The 17,162-nt window shown below is 34.2% G+C and overlaps 1 protein-coding gene across 1 annotated transcript in view; it reads left to right on the top strand.

Moving 5' to 3' along the window:
- LOC119642733 (protein tincar) overlaps positions 1-17,162 on the top strand; it is a 240,533-nt gene that overhangs the window by 4,924 nt on the left and 218,447 nt on the right. The window contains exon 2 of the mRNA XM_038042000.1: positions 5,489-5,802. The gene's annotated coding sequence lies outside the window, so the exon portion shown is untranslated. The remainder of the gene's footprint in view (positions 1-5,488; positions 5,803-17,162) is intronic.

Here is a 17,162-nt window from a genome sequence, read left to right as displayed (position 1 = left end):
GGATGTATGCAGCATTCAAAAGGACTTGAGGTGGACTCATATTTTGTTATACCAATCGATTCAGAACCACCTTTTTCCATCAATCTAAGCTTGTCTGTCTGTCTGTCCTGTTTTCTTATGTTCAACCTACAGGTAACAATTTTTGAGAAATTTTCATGAAAGCGGGTGCAGGGTCGAATGGTTCGAATTGGACCACTATTTCGACTGCTTCCCATACAAAGCCTTATTTAGAAAAGTCGTTATATGAATAATTGTATAAAACGACGCGGTGTAGTGGTATTTAATGGTGGGACGCTTACCATTATAGTGTTTTCACTTGCTTCCTGACATTTAGAACAGGTGGGCGGTGTTTTGTATTCCCAATGCCATCGCTTAGGTCGTGTTAGTAGCAAATGTTAAAATCGCATTCAATTGGTTTTTTCAGCAATCACATCAGCCATTGTCTAGCCTTCGCAGCCATTGTATTTCTTACACATGTTTCGGGCACAAAAAAAAAGGCCAGGTCTCGCATGCTAATCATTAGGTATCAGGTAATGAAATCGCATTTAAATGCAATTTTAAGGTATCACATGGGGCAAAAGATCTCTTTTAAAGCACCATCTTGCCAATCAGAATAAGAAACTTGCATCCTGTTAGCGTCCTCATTAGCTAAGAAAGTGCGCTGAGATTAAAATGTGCTAATGTATCTTTGTAACTATATAGGATTTGTCCTCATCTCGCTCTCTTATGTGTTATCCATTCATTCCTGGCTCCTAGGTGTGTAAATTATTTCCCCTATGGCTCGCAGCTTTGTTTATGCCCATGACTCTATGTCCTTCGATACGGTGTTTCACTATTAAGAGTAGGAGTTCACATCTTTTCCCACGTACTACGAGTCCAATTTTTCGAATTCGAATTTACTCTTTTCAGTACCTCGGCTTTGGCATGCGATTTACCCACAATATTTTAATAATTTCATGGTACGACCTCATCTCAAAGACTTCCAGTCTATTCATTGTACTGATATTTAATGTCCATGATTCTAGAGCATACAAAAGCAATCATTTCATGAAACGAAGGCGAAGGGATAGGCTAATTTCCTGGCTTGCTAGAATTTGCTGATACTTCGTGTACGATGATCTAGCCATTTAAATCCTTTCTTTATGTCCAGGTTGGTGTCACAGCCTTCGTCCAATATGGATCCAAGGTGTACAAACTTGGAAACGCTTTCTGCATTTTCATTATTTATTAACAGGTAGAGTAACATTTGCATATGGAGTTTCCGCTTGACTTACGATCACAAATTTGGCTGTTAGGTTTAACCCAAAGTTGTTACCTTGATCCTTGATTTACAGCCTGAACCATCGTCACCAGATCCTGCATGTTATCGGCTAGGATAATTGCCTCGTCTGCATATCGGATATTCTTGAAAGAATGTGCTTCTCAGTTAAGGCTATATATCCATAGTTTCAACTGTACATCTCATTGCGGATGACTGACAGTAAGTATTTTAATACGAGATGGAAAAAGGAGTATTTGAATATTGAAAACAAATATTGACGAGTGTATGCGACAAATGTATTCTGTATTGGGTCTTCGTTGCAATAATAAATCAAATGATTTTCTGGAAATAACGGAAAGTAATAGAAATGACTTTTTTGATCTTCTCCAAACTGCTTTATCAGCAGTTCATCTTACTAGACCGAAATAATAGCAGTAGTCACGGCACGTCTTGGTGATGGGAATGTTGGCAATCTAGGAATATTTCCGGAGATGGAAGTCCTTTTTCCCAGAAGACATTGTATGCCGTGCTCGCTTAAACGATCATAGAAATAATTCACATTGCTTTTGTGATCAATTATTCAGAAGACGAGTCATTCGTACACGTGCATAAATATGATGGTGGTCAAAGAGAAAGAAGTAGAGCGAGAGGACGATAGGATATGGTCGTAGTCTGTGACCGCAAATATATGCCGCGATACGCCTTTACAAGCATCCGAGCATACATCAAAGGTGCGGCTCCACGCGTGCCAATCACAATTATTGATACGGTTTAAAATTAAATCCGGGTATACCGACTTGATGGCTGCCTTTTTTCATTTATTAAGCTATGCGCTATGCAGTAATATATATTAATATATGGTTGTTTTATCTTGTTGTTTGGTCATTGCCTGGTTATGGCTAAATCGTCATCTTTTAGATTATTGCTTATGTTTAGCAATCTTTATACCCTACAACCGTACATTAAGTTTGTGCGGACATACGCAAGAGCAACAAAGAGCTGAGATCGGACCACCTTCAATTCTACCAATTTAAGGTTGTCCGTCCGTCTTGGTTTCTTGTGTTCAACCTACAAGCCACAATTTTTGAGATATTTTGATGAAATTTTGTTATATTGCCGTGTTTTGGCGCAAGGATGAACGTTATTGCGAACAATTTGGATCGGATCAATTTTTCGACAACTTCCCATAGGAGGCCTTTTTTTTGAAAATTCTTTATATGAGTAATTGGTGTAGTCGTGGCCTTTACTTATTAAAATATGAGAAAATTATTCCAAAATTTTTGATGAAAAGAAACATATTTAGTTTTATTCATATAAATAAATTCTTTTTTCCATATTTTTATATTTAATATTAATTTCTTTTATTAATTTTATTTTTATTTCTTTCAATTTATATAATTACATATAGTAATTTTCTGCATCAACGATTTCTAATGAATGTAAGGCATATATGTACATATATCTGGATATAGTAACATATCTAAACATTTACGTTTAGTGTATGCGAGCAAACGTATACACTTAAATTATCAAAAATGAATAAAAGCTCTTGCACAACAAAATGACGGCGTTATCAACCCTCTTAATGCCTGCCTCGTTTTCTAACGACGATGAACTGTATACGTATATCTATCTGTCTATTCATCTATCTTTTCATAGACTCGCAAAAGCAAACAACTACACTCTCAGCGGTGTATATATATGTTTTATATATATATATATATATATATATATATATATATGTATGTATTTATATATGTATATATTTACATATATATGTACATTTTTTTTTTTGAAAAGAAAAAAGAAGTGTTTAAACAAGCGAAAAAAGCTTTACTAACCTTGGAGCGAATCTTGGATACCCATCACCTGAGCTTATATACGTATATTGCGAGCAAGTCATTTAATGTCTTGTTAAGCATTAAGCGATGTAGTAAATTGCAGATTTAATGAGTCCCGATAAAAATTTGTGCCAAATTCGAAATGATAGATGTCGTGAAATGTTTGCAACAAGGCAAAATTTTCAATGAATTTTTCTTTTTCCTTTTTCATATATGAGTGAAAGCTCTCAATCGAATTGGGCAAGAGAGGGATCGAGAGGTAAGAAGAAAAAGACTAAAAAGAATGTAGAAGACCTAACGTGAACTAGAAGCGAAAGAAGGATTTAGATTGTGAGTAAAGAAGAAGAGAGGAGAAAATAAACACACGGTGAGAGTAGAAAGACGGAGTAGAGTAAAAACGGGATATGGAGAGAGAGAGAGAGATCGAGAGAGAGGAAGATAGGTAAAAAAGCAGAGATTAGAAAATAGAAATAAGAGGGTGACGGAAGTAGGGGAGAAAAGAAAGTGACAAAACGGAAACGTAGACGAAATGAGAAACTGGGTGATCGTGATGGGGAAAGAATGATGTGGACGGACAATAAACGAGATAAGGGGAGAATGGAGGTAAAGCGGAGCGATTACTTTGTTTCTTTTTGGCCTTGTATTTTGAATTATATCCGTAAAATGTGGGATACATAATAGATGAAAACTGGATTTTTTTTTTCTTAAGCAAGAAAGTCGAGCAGTTCCCAACGATCTTTTATGCACAACTATGTTAAATGGTCCTAAAAAAAATATTTTAGTTTTATTTTTGATGGTTTTTTGCTACAAATTGGATGTTACAGTTGTATAAATTTACGGGAGTGCGAATGTTACCATCAAGTAAGAACGTAGATAACCAATTTTTATTTTTTACGACAAATTTTGTAACCGTAAAAGAACGAACGGGCGGACGGGTAGACGGGTAGGGCAACATGTTTATCTTGACATCATGTTGTTTATAGGTCAGAAATTGTTGTAATTACTTGCAAATATGCGACGGTTGCGACAATGACCGTTGGATGGACAGACACACGAAGTTTTAATGTGTGCACTGTTCTGTAGTGTGTTTAATATATGTACTTTATGCATGGGATTTCACTTGTATTTTTGATCATTACAACCGGAATGAGTAAATTAATATATTTTCCTTGAATGGCAGTTATAACGAAGGATTCATTCACATTTCTAAAGTAAAGTAGAAAAGTTAACAATTTGCAAGCAATGCGGATCGTGAACGCAACAACAATAACAACAGCAACAACATGAACAGCAAAAAAAAAAAAAAAAAATAGCAAACACGTAGCATTTTAGTTAGAGAGTCATTCGGCGGCAATAAAACCAAATATATAGAATATATCATTTCTTTGTATGTGTATACGTATATGCGTATGTATACAAATAAATTTCGATGCCTGTACGTATCCCGTGACTGAATACAGGCAGTTCTTGAGGGTGGTTCTACGAAAAAAGAAAAGCAAAAAGACGTACAAAAAATAACGGCTGGTCTTGGAACGAGCAAAAGCTTTATTATACTACAGGAAAAGTTTACGAGTCCTTAACGTAATAGAAAATAGGAAGAAAAATGAAAAAAAAAAAAGAAAAGAAAAACATGAAACGGTTTTACACTCAAACAGACTATGAAACGTCTAGTCAGTCACTCACTACGGCATGGAAAACAAAGAACGCATTCAAGCTGTTGTTGTTACTGTTGTTATGGGCTGTAGGTGAGCACGAACTCGGAAAAATAAAACGGGGTTGTTGTTTGGTTGATTTGTGTGCATGTAGGTGGTTTTTACTTTGGTACTGTGGCACATGGGCTACGCATGACTTCAATGTGCCACGCTAACAGAGAGAATTTCTGTTTTATTATTTGTTTTTTTTTTTTTTCTTCTTCTTCTTGTTGACATTACTTTCTCTATTGCCGTGAACATATATATATATATAGATCGTATATAACAAATGAAAAATTCTTTAGTATTAAGTATAACAAAACCGGAAAGGAAGGAAATGATGGGAAATACTGGGAAAATCGTTGAAAAGGAAAGAGTTTGTAACGCGTGCCCTAAGTACATAAGTTGTATACAATTTTTATTTTGTTTACCGAAAAATGCTTTTTGTATATAATAGCATCACGTTTTTAATTTAAACTGATTTGTTCCTTGTTTATCATTACTTGCGAGAAGAGAATCTAACTAAACATCTGTCAATAGCGTACTGGCGTATAGTATTATTTGGTCTAAATAATTGTTTTAAGCCTTCTTAAGCTTTCCATCTATGTATTGATTATAAGTTAAAAATCGTTCTTGTGTTTTATGTGCTTTTTTTTTTCTTTTCTTTTCTTTTCTTATCTCTTTTTTACTTACAGTTTTTCACGCTGTGTAACAGATTTCATTATCGACAATGAATTGCCAAAAAAATTAAAATATAAAAAAAAATTTATACAAAAACATAAAAAAGTGACTTAATTGTTAATCGAACAACTTATATCAAACGAACGATTGTGTTCCAGTGCGACTGGCAAAAACTAAAAATAAATAAATAAAAAAATATTTACAAATATAAAAACATATTCGAAAATTATAACTGCATAAATTTATTCCGTTACATAATCTCTTCGTACTATCTTCCCGGACTACATATCCTAATTACCTGGATTCATTAGCAGAAATATATTTAAAGGTAAGTTTAAACTCAATTGTACTTTAAGTGCTTATTGTTGTTTGTCGGTCCTAGAATTTATTCTTTTACTCTAAATGAATTATAATATGTTACTTTATCATTTAGACTTTTCCCACTTGTAAAGGGTTGTACGCTAAGTCAGTCTTGCTTCCCGTTCAGAAATACGCATCCCGCATTTGCCTAGACTTAAGATAGGCCCACACTTTACTATATTGAAAATGATTGTCAATCGATCTAAACCGGTCTGTCCGTCTGCTGTGTGCGCATGTAAATTTGTGTTCAAACTACACGTCGTGATGTGTTTTAAACCAAAGATGAGCGCTTTTGAAAATAATTCGGATCGGTCCTTTCCTCATAAAAGACAAGTCGTTTTAAGAAAAAACTTTCAATATTTGTCGATAAAAGTGGTTAAGTAATAGTATTCCGGCATTTGAAATTGAGGTGAAAATTTTGGATCTACGAATTAAATCAATATCAAAACTGGATAATAATAGTAATTTAAGATAGAAAAATTACCGGTACTAAATTTGGACCATCTCGGCCTATTCTTTGGATCCTATCCTGTATAAGGATTTTCAAGAATATTGACCCTGTACAGGGCAGAAAAGTTTAAATCTTATTTTGTTATGATAAAAATTAAGCCATAATATTAATTTGATATAGAAATTAACTTTACGAAATTTGAACCGCCTGCGCCTATTTTTGGGTCTTACTCTATGTAAGAATTTTCACAAAAATTTTTGCTTTTTACGGCAGAAATGTTTAAGTTTTAATATTTTATGACACAAGTTAATCCATAATAATATTTTGATATAAAAACAAGTAAGAAAGTTATATTCCGCGGTGGCCGAATCTCGCATACTCACTATTATATTTTTCGCATTCTAGTTCCATACGAAAAAAGCAGAGTTTAATCTCTTCTAACTTTGTGGGGGCATGGTTGATATTTACCATTTTTGCACGTAAGGAGTAGCGTGCTTCGCAAAATAAATGTGGAAAATTTCAGCATTCTAACTTGTATAATCCAAATTTTTTCTTAAAAAAAACGGAATTGCGTTCAGTTTTCGCTCCCGGTCCGACCGATTTGGCCCATTTTCAATACCAACCTGCGTGCAGAAACTTCTAATGTTTCATTTTTGCGCCCAAGAAAGTGCCAAAAACACACACTACATAGATGGACGAACATGGTTCAATCAACTCAAAATTTCACGACCATCAAGAATATATGTATGCACTTCATAGGATCTTTGAAACTTTCTCTTGGGTTTTTTGGTAAAAACAAAATGAGTATACTCCCATCTTATAGCGGTAGGTATAACGAGTAAGAAGGTATAGCCGGGCAAGGCATATTTTTCATGTGCGTAGTTCCAGGGAAGCGGGCCCCAAACGCAACCTAGTGTAGTGCAAGTTAAATCCTTACATAGGGCAGCATCCATAGGAAATAGACGTAGATGGTCCAAATTTTGTAGAGTTCTTTCTTGCATGAAATTACTATAACATTATGGGTCAATTTCCATCACCACTTGCTAAACCTTCGATTTGTCTGCTCTACAAAGGGTCAATGTTCATGAAAAACGTAATTACGGTAAGATCCAAAAAATAGGTCGAGCTGGTCCAAATTTGGCAAAGTTTTTTTTTTTATGTTGGGTTACTATTACGATTAAATCTATATAGTTGATCTATGTTAAGTTCTCATCGATATTAGGGACCGAGAAGCAGAATCGTAATGCGTAATTTTTGATGCATTATTGCTAAAACGAGTAAGAATATAATACTAAGCGAAATGATGTAGGGTGTTTAATGGTTGGCCTTGCTTGGCTTTAATGTGATTTAATGTTTTTATTCCTGATTGTTGAATGCAAAGCAATGAAAAAGATTTACTTATTGATGCTAAAAAACCTTGACGGAATGTTTGCGGTAGCATGAAATATGAATAAAGGGGTGGCTTACCTAAATGTATGAAAAACAAGAATCTTACAGATAAGTCAAGGAAAAATCGAATCAACGTGCATCTAAGTCAAGTCAAGGTAAGAGCCTTTAACTTAAAGAGCGCTCGCTCTATCTATTAAAATATTGTTACGAAATTCACTTTTCTTGGATACGGTTCGTATCTCTAGATCGTGGATATACTTTTTAAGAGAAATACATTTGCACGTTTTCACTACAAGACTCTTTTATTTACAATGAATTTGTTTAAGGGTAGGGCTACTTATATTTTAGTTTGGCAAGGCCCTCGACTTTGCAACTCTAATATTCTTTTTCGACTCAAATGTTCTTGTCCGACTGACTTTGCCTTCCGCAAATAGTATATTTGTATACATTTTTACAAGGATATTATTATTACCTAAGTCCATGACTACATTTTTAATCCGTTAACCTGCTTTTCCGCTAATCATTTTCCTCGGCCGGCAGCTGCGTTACGTGCCGCTAACGTGAACTTGGGTGTTCCCTCTCTAGGGAATTTATTTTTTGAGAAAATCAATTAGTTGAAATGAACTGGATAGCTAAACATGGTCTTCTTTGTTACACCGTCTGTCCGTCCATCCGTTACGTTTTCTTGTGTTGAACCTGCAGATCGCAATTCTTGAGATACTTTGATGAAATATGCCATACTGATTTATTTTGGCTCAAGGACAAACCCTATTAAAAATGATTTGGACCAGATCACTTTTTCGACCATTTCCTATATGACACCTTATTTTGAATACTGATTCCATGAATAGCTGTAGCGTTGTGCACGATATCTAATGGTGATTCGTGACCCCATATATAAGATATTTACTTGTTTAAGAGATGCACTTTAGCTACCACCTTCCTGTCTACGCTTTAAACTAACAACCATGTCGGATGTTTGCTTAAAATTGAGAAATTTTATTATTAGCGTCAATTAATTTCCGTTCAGCAAATGCGAAATTCGCGACTAATAAAATAAGCAAAAAAATTGTAATTGCTTCAACGCAAATGTTCAACTCCCACCATCGTAAGTCAATATAACACAATTATGATGTGTTATTTGGTCGGTTGAGACGATTCTAATGCTATCTTAGTGTCTTAGCAGGACCTAAGAAATATTCATATGCGATTTTATTCCAAGATTATCTTAAAGATTATTACGGCCGTATTCGTAGGCAAAAGGTAATCATATTTGTCTTGTAAGAAGTTTAAATTGTTCTCGCGTATATATCTCCTCAGTTTGAGACTAATAAATGCTACAAATTCCAAGCTATATATTCTCTATGGTTGGCGTGGCATTGGGTGCATAATGCTTATTTTTGCGGTTATCAGTTAGGAGTTTTCCTTGTTGTAAATAGCAAATATACCTTTCTACGGTATATGTGAATTCAATCCTAAATAGAGTAGACCGTACTTTGACTACAATTGCTCAGCGATGACAGCTGTAGTGTTCGCTGGATCGGTAAAGGTATAACGTTTACCGATCTGGTACGTACCTTCCAGGCTGCGGCTATTCTCCATCCCTTTCTTCCTCTCTTCTCTTTTCCCTAATCATCGTCATAATATACGTATAAAGGATTGATTGGTCATATGTACACAAAAAAGCAAAAATCAAAAGACGGACAGATAAGAAAGCAACTGGATATGGTTAAATCAATTCAATTTCTTGCGATGATTAATATATACATTATAGAGTGTCTGTAGGGCTGTTCTAAGAATTGCAAAAAAAAAACTAATGCTTATCAACGTTTGGTGGTGTTTATCAGAGTTATTAATTTTAATTCAACTGAATTCTTTGGTGCATGCTGCCATCTGCTAATAGAAAGGCAGCCAGCGCACGCACTATTAGCTCAGCAAAAAGAAATTTAATGTATTTTTTAAGCTTATGTCTACGTTAGAAATTCGATAAATTTTCATTATTTGGTTCGGTTTTTATAATCCAGCGCCGGCGCATATGGGTATATAGGATTTGTCTGCTTTTTTGCGGTATTTAGCAGTAGGCATCGCAATGATGTACATGTACTTAAGCAGGGTTTACCTACTTATCTGCTTATCCGCACAACATTTCTTGTTGGAAAGATCAGTTATGATAGAAAGATTAAATGTTTATTCATTTTCTGTTGATGATTGCAGATCTAGTTCGAGAATTGTCTTCATTCGTTCAATTTAGAACAGGCATTGGTTTCAACGATGGTATCATGTAAAAGTTTAGCACAAAACTGGGAAGATTAGCCCACAAACTCGCTCATAGAAATTAAATAATTTGAAACTTGTATTAGGCAGTAATTAAAATATTTACACAGATATTCCCGAGAATCATTTAAAGTGGTTCTTCTTGGTCAACTATTATCACAAGGTCCAAATGCGAAAACAACCTGTTTTCGTGAGTAAATTTCTTTCTTCCTATTTCATTAGAGCGTATTGACTATTATTGTTTCTCACTTCACTTTCTAAGAGGGATTCTAAAGGGGTTCACAAGTCAGGAGAGTAACCTTGCGCGAATAAACTCGATATCTTCCCGATTATTGATTCATTGCAAGTAGTAGTAAGTTTGCAGCTATCGATATGGTAAGCATTTTTCTGGCTATAGAACGGAAGTTCTTTTGATCGTAAAAGTGCTGTCAAGTTTACACGATATCGACACCTAAAAGCCGGCCGCATTTTTAATTTAAAGTAGATGTTAGTGGTTATATAAAACTCTAAAGAGCAAAGTTTACCAGCTAAGATGAGAAGGGAACGAGTCCATACGCAACTCCGCGAACATATTCGCACTTGATTTTAGGTTGATGTCTGCTATAAGTTGTGCGATTTTCTTTTTCACCGACGTATATGTGGTCGCCTTCATTTCCTTTTTTATTATTAATTATTATTATTATTATTATTCATATTAATTTAGCCAGAGAAATAAATTCTAAGGCTAAAGTATTAAAGCATTAGCATTCTGAGACTATCGGCTTTATTGAAAACTTTACCGCACTTGAGATTTGAATCTACGACCATTGGGCTGTTAATCGAGATTTTTATTGAGATTGCCTTAGTAAAATAAGGTTTGCATCAAGTTCTAAGTTATAGCCTGCTATAGCTTGTAACCTGATGTATTTTATCTTTTAAGAGTGCCATGTGTCATGAGGCCAACTACTTCTTATTGTGTAATTTCAACAGCAAGGAACAGATTTACGAAGACGGCTACCTTGATAAATATATCATGAGATTACTGTTTTTGACAGGCAACCACTCAGTTGAGTGATCGACTCCGACTTAGTTCAATATTTTCAATATCGTAATAGATGTGAGGTTCGGTGGTTCCAGCTATGGCCTAAACTATGGGAAAAGAGTAGCTTCTTTCTCACACTCATCTGCAGGACATACGCTGAAAATTTTTTATCACTATACCGGTTGTAGCTTGTGAGTAGCGAGTAATCAATTTTTTCTTACATTTGAGAAGATGTATGTTTTCAGTTAATGACGTGTGCTTCGACTTAATTTGGCTGATTTTTAATATCAACATGTGTGTGTAACACTTTGTAAGTAAAGCCGATACTTTCATTACTGTTGCGACCTGTAGAATTCCATAGTCCGCCGTACCTAGATCGATTTTGCATTTTTGATTTCCTTGTGAAGACTTCCTTCTTGTAAAGGCTTCGATAAAATGAATATATCGCCATTTATCGATAATGGGTATAAAAATCTATTTGCACCTATGAGAATCTTTGTTTATTTTTTTCTGTTTTAAATGCATCTGCCTTTTGTCAAATTTTACTTATATTAATTATTAAATTCAATTAATTTTTCTTGTTCTTTTTTTATACATTTCTTAAGTTTCGTATAAACTTTTCTTATTAAATAAATGCAAAACTCCTCCAACATATTTTCATTAAAATGTTTTACTGTTTTGCCAACAAATCGTTTGGGCTGCAAAACGCAAAAAACAGAAAAAGAAGAAAAAAAAAAGAGTGAAAAGCAAGGAAACAAAAACATTATGCGCCAACTTTAATTGCCTTAAACATAATCCCAGCCAAATATATACATATATTTGTAGTTCTACTTCCTCGAAGTTTCTCTAAATTTACCCAGTACGTGTGTCTATGTTTGGGGATTCGACATTTCTCCCCACATGCAGACAACTAAAGAATTTTTAAGTACATTCGAGGAGAACACACTATGTAATATCGTGTGTGCGCATATATATATACATATATATATGTGTGTTTGTGCGTGTGTAGTACGTAATTCCACCATATATACATATGTACCCAAAGTAGATTTCGTTACTTGACTACGGTGTCTCTACTTCGTTGCCATTAAAAATGTCTGATTAAGCAGTTGCATGTATAAGCATTTGCAGCTAATTATAGTATTTTTGTTGCTAGATTATTTTTTTATTTTGTTGTTGCATATATTCTTGGTTTGACTTTTTCTAATTGCTTGGTAAGTTATATTTATCTTTAAGTTGGTAACAAATAAATGAAAATATTTCATAAATTCATTAAAATAAATTAAAAATGATTTTCGGGCCGTTTTTTGTGTGCTTTTTTTGTGTACCCTACACTACTTACGGTATAACGGTGTATTTCGTTTAGGTGGGTGTAGGCAACAGCCAAAAGGACTTGAGACAGATCTGATTTTTATTCTACCAATCGATTGAGAATCACTTTGTAATTTGAGCTGTCCGGCTGTCCCTCTTGTTTCTTTGTTTTCAACCTATAGGCCGCACGATTGAGATATTATGATGAAAGTTGGTACACTGACGGGCTTTGACTCAAGGACGAGTACTATTGAAAATGGTTTGGATCGGGCCATATAACGCTTTCTTGTTAAAAGTCGTTATATGAATAGTTGTAACACTATAGTGTTTCTAGTTGCTTTTTTTTTTGAAAATTTGAAAATTCATCATAATTATTGAGTTTTAAAGAAAGTAAACTTTCAATAATTTCATCAAATCCAAGAATACAGATTTATCTTGTGAAAGTCAAACAAAATAGTACTGAATATATTTGATTCGTTTCAAGCTTCGCATAATTCTTCTTTTACACACTTCTGCGTTTTACTCTGCTTTTTTTCCCCTTTAACATAAATTATTTTCCCGTTTTGTAAGAAATGTTCCGTAAAATTGTTTGATTTTCTTTTTCTTACCCCACGTTTTATTCTGGATGCAACAGCAGCACATAAAATGTGCAACGTTGCCGATGGTGGGTGAGTGTATTTAAATGGTCGTTGTCGGTTTTATCACAATGAGCTGAGTATAATTTTAAATAAATAGTAAAAGAAATTTGCAGATCGTACAAACAAACAAGAAAACAAGTAACAGTGGGTGGTATTAAGAGGAAAAATACATAAAAATAAGGAAATATGTATAAATAAAAATTTTTATTACTTAAAAGATTTTTACATTAAACTTAGACGAAGTGATAAAGAGATTAGTGCAATAAATCAGATAAACGGACGAAAGTCGTGAAACTTTTGTCATAATTGTCGCGTTCGGTTAATAATTCTTTTAAAAACCGCCACAAGCTCTACTGTGGGCAAAGAGAGAGTGATCACATAAATTTTTCAATGATCATTTATTTAAAAAATGCTTTCTATTCGTGCAGCTAGGACGACTAAATGGAAAGATTGCAGATATAGAATATAAACAGAAGACAACAATGTTTATTTACATTGGCGTTCGAAGCGAAGTAAAGTGAACCATCTGAGTAATGTGGCGCGTGGCATATGAGCAACCACAGAACGAATAGATCAGAGCGTAGGGAGGTCGGAAGATCCTTATGAAAGGACTTAACTTGCATCTTCATGTGTATAGAACAGCCGCTGTGGCAAAGTAAAGCCCAATTTTCGCCGATATTCGACAGTCCTGGGTGCACTTTTGTCTTTCTTGAATATTTCAATTTTTCTTATGAAACTCATTGTGGATTGCATTTCCGCCTTGGCCGGATATATGGATGGAATGAATTCTTCCTTATACCGGACAAAAAAGCTTACTCGAAGCTGACAGCTTGTTTCGACATTTTTACGATATGTTTCGCACGAGGGAGGCCACTTTACATTCTCATTCACAAAGAAAGAAAGTGGATGTTCCTCAATTCTCCTGTGTTACAAAAGGCAGAAGTATATTTTGCTGGCCATGAAATATATCCAATTGGCTCGGTCTTGCTCATATGAATTAATGAGCGCCTATGCACGGTATTTCAATGATGCTAAGCCTTCAATTAGAAGAGAATCAGAAGAGAGGTAAAGTTTTTTTTTGTCTGGAATGAGATGAGTCAGATAATGAACAGAAATAGCAGGGGAGGAGACACGCACGCTGTATATTGATTGCATATAGAAGTAAATTAACGAAATTTTTAATTCATCGCATTGATAAATTTCCAAACGAAATACTAATGTGCTTATAACGCAGAGAAAAGATTCTTCAAGTTGTTCCTTTAAGAATTCTTTAAAATCCTTGGATTTCTTTTCGAAATATCTCGAGTATTTTGTGTTTTTCATCATTTATTACATATGGTAACACATTTTTAAGTTAAATAAATTGCTTGCTGTTATGCGTTACGCCGCACATATAAATGAAATTGCTTTTCTGGTTTATTTAGCAGTTGTTATGGAAGCAAGTTATATGCTCCCTATTTTTGTCACATATTACAGTCTTAGTTCAATTGATTGCATATGAATGAATAGCGGAGTTGATTTATGAATATCTTTCTGTCCGTCCGTCCGTTGAAGTGATAAAATAGCAATATCAAAACTTTATGTAATACCCGAACAGAGTTAACTTTAGATTTGGTTGCGAACTTTATTTCTTTATTTATTCTTCTTCTTTTTATCCTTAAAACCATTGTTATTTTTGCAAACGTTGACTGGTTAAGCCTTTGCGATACTTTAGCGGGCTGTTTGATGATTTTAATTTCTTCATCAATTATTTAGTTGTTGTTCGCCAGCAGGATAAATCGTTTTACAGTTATTTTCGCTTGTTCTAAAGCTATAGCCGACAGTTTTAGGCGTGCTCTTCCAACAATAAGGCCAGTGGTGAATATATCTCTAACCATATAGATGTTCAGTTTGTTTTAGATTTACATAACTTAGCAGTTTATTTCGCATTGCTAAAAAATGCATACAGGATTTCATTTTGTTTTTATCGCACAGATGCGAACTAATAACGTTAAAAAATGATTTGTTGGCTTTCGGTTCAAGATAATTATCAAATTGTTTAAGTACTTCGGTATACTTTAAAGCAGATTTAAAATCATTGCATATTTTTCTTCTTTCTCAGTCATTAGTCGTACAAGAATAGCTACTTTTCTCTTATCGTTTTCGCTATTAAGTGCACACGTAGTCATAAAATTTTCAAGTTTTTGGCATCAAATTTTCCATGACTAGTTTAGGTTCGGTGGTTGATTGTTCATATTATCTAGTGTACGAAATCAGCTTTTCGTTTTTAGTGTTTATTCTTCTCGATTAAATTAAATGGGATGAAATGGCTTACATACATACAAAAATATATATATTATATATATTTTTACGAAATTTGCTTTTCTTGATATGGTTCGTATCACTAGATCGTGGTTTTATTTGCAATCAATTACTTTAAGGGTAGGAGTATATACAATTTACTTAAAATCTCTTTTCGCCTCAAACCTTGTTTTACAACTGACTTTGCCTTCCGCAAATATTCTGTTTACATACATTTTTACCAGCTTATTACTATTACCTGTGTTTATGGCGCAATTTTTAATCCATTAATCCGCTTTTTCCTCTAATCTTTTTCGTCGGTCGGCAGTTGTACAACACGCCATAAATGTGCCTGAACTTTTCCAACTCTCGGAAATTTATTTTTTGGGAAAATCACTTAGATGGTTTATATATATATATATATATATATATATCTATTAATTGCTTGTAAAAATTTTGATCACCTTCTCACTTATTTGGAAAAACTGGTACAATGTATATTAATATTTTCCATCATTGACAACATCATGTAGAAAGAACTTGTTGGTTTGGCAGCGATCCGTCCACCGAACAATTTTCGAACTTCTTCAACTTTGCAGACCCGCGTGCCGGCCAAGCCATGCTGCACCGATCTGAACAAATAGTAATCAAGAAACGCCATGTCTGGCGAGTATACTAGATGTGGCAGAACTTCCCGCTCGAGCAAGAATGTATCATTGACAACAAGCAATGCATCTTGCAACAAGTGGCCAAAAATGGCATTTCCTGTCAATTCGCTTCACTACTTTTATTTATTGAAACCAAAATCGACAATTAGAATATGATGGAGCAGCATTACTATAAATTTCTGAACGTGTTTGGTGGCAGCAAATTTCTTCAAATAAAGTTGGAAGAAGAAGAACTTTCAGCTCTCCATGCTTAGCGTGGACGTACGCTGAATATGTCAATAATATTAAAAGGAAAACTGTTATTTGATGTAGAGGAAGGTCAAAGTCGTCGAATTCAACAGTTATGTACCCTGATATTTTCCATTTCTTTATCAGTTTTACCTGAAGAAGTCGCTGATCAAAATTTTTGCATATACTTAATATATATATATATATGTATTTTTTTTTTTTTGGTAATTGAATGAATTAGGCCTATTAACAATAAGATCAATTTCTCCAGTGATAAGTTTTCAACTAAGATGTCCTTCTGGGTTTATAGTTGATAGCAGCGATGAAAGATGTACTTCAGAAAAAATTAATGATGCAAATCTCGTCATGATTATTATTGATTTATTGGTGATTCGATGATCTTGGTCTCTCTTGATTAGGAGATATTCAAGTTATAGTAGTCCATTCATTTCGGCTCATTGTGGAGCTTGGCAATGGTTTTGCTGCGAGCACGAAAAATTTCTTGTAGGTATTTATAGGATTTGTGGCTTGCAGAATAGTTCTAGCTTCGACTGTTAATTCTGAAACGCTTTCGTGTAGGGTGCAGTTAATTTAACTTCATGTTATTATTTGCTTTGTCCAGCCATGGATTGTACATCGTTTAAACTGTTATATATATAGGTCAAATTTTACTTTAAACTTTATATTCAGCTGATAATGATTTTCCACAGCCAAGTTAGTCTAATAGAAAAACTAAATAAATGTATGCATTACTGAATTATGCCTGGAATTTGGTATTTGTTAGGTGAAGTTCAAAGGTGTTGTAACGGAAAATTCTATTATGTTTATAACTTGGTATCAACCTTCCATTCCATCCCAACCATACCATTCTGCTTGCACCACTCAACTCTGAATTACTCTATACGTAAAAGCGCAATACTTCATTTGCAGAAAGGTGTCCGCAGACTCTTTCTAATCAAATTATTTTCAGAAATAATTTTTCAAAGCAATCACGAATTCCTGGCATTGGCTGTTCATGATATTTGCAAATTTAGGAAACCCCTTCGCAAGATATCTAATTTTCGCATT

The sequence above is a fragment of the Glossina fuscipes genome, unplaced genomic scaffold (genome assembly GCF_014805625.2).
Source record: "Glossina fuscipes isolate IAEA_lab_2018 unplaced genomic scaffold, Yale_Gfus_2 257, whole genome shotgun sequence".
Classification (NCBI taxonomy): Eukaryota; Metazoa; Arthropoda; class Insecta; order Diptera; family Glossinidae; genus Glossina; species Glossina fuscipes.
The sequence above is the reverse complement of the archived record's forward strand: the minus strand, read 5'-3'. Positions and strand labels throughout refer to the sequence as shown.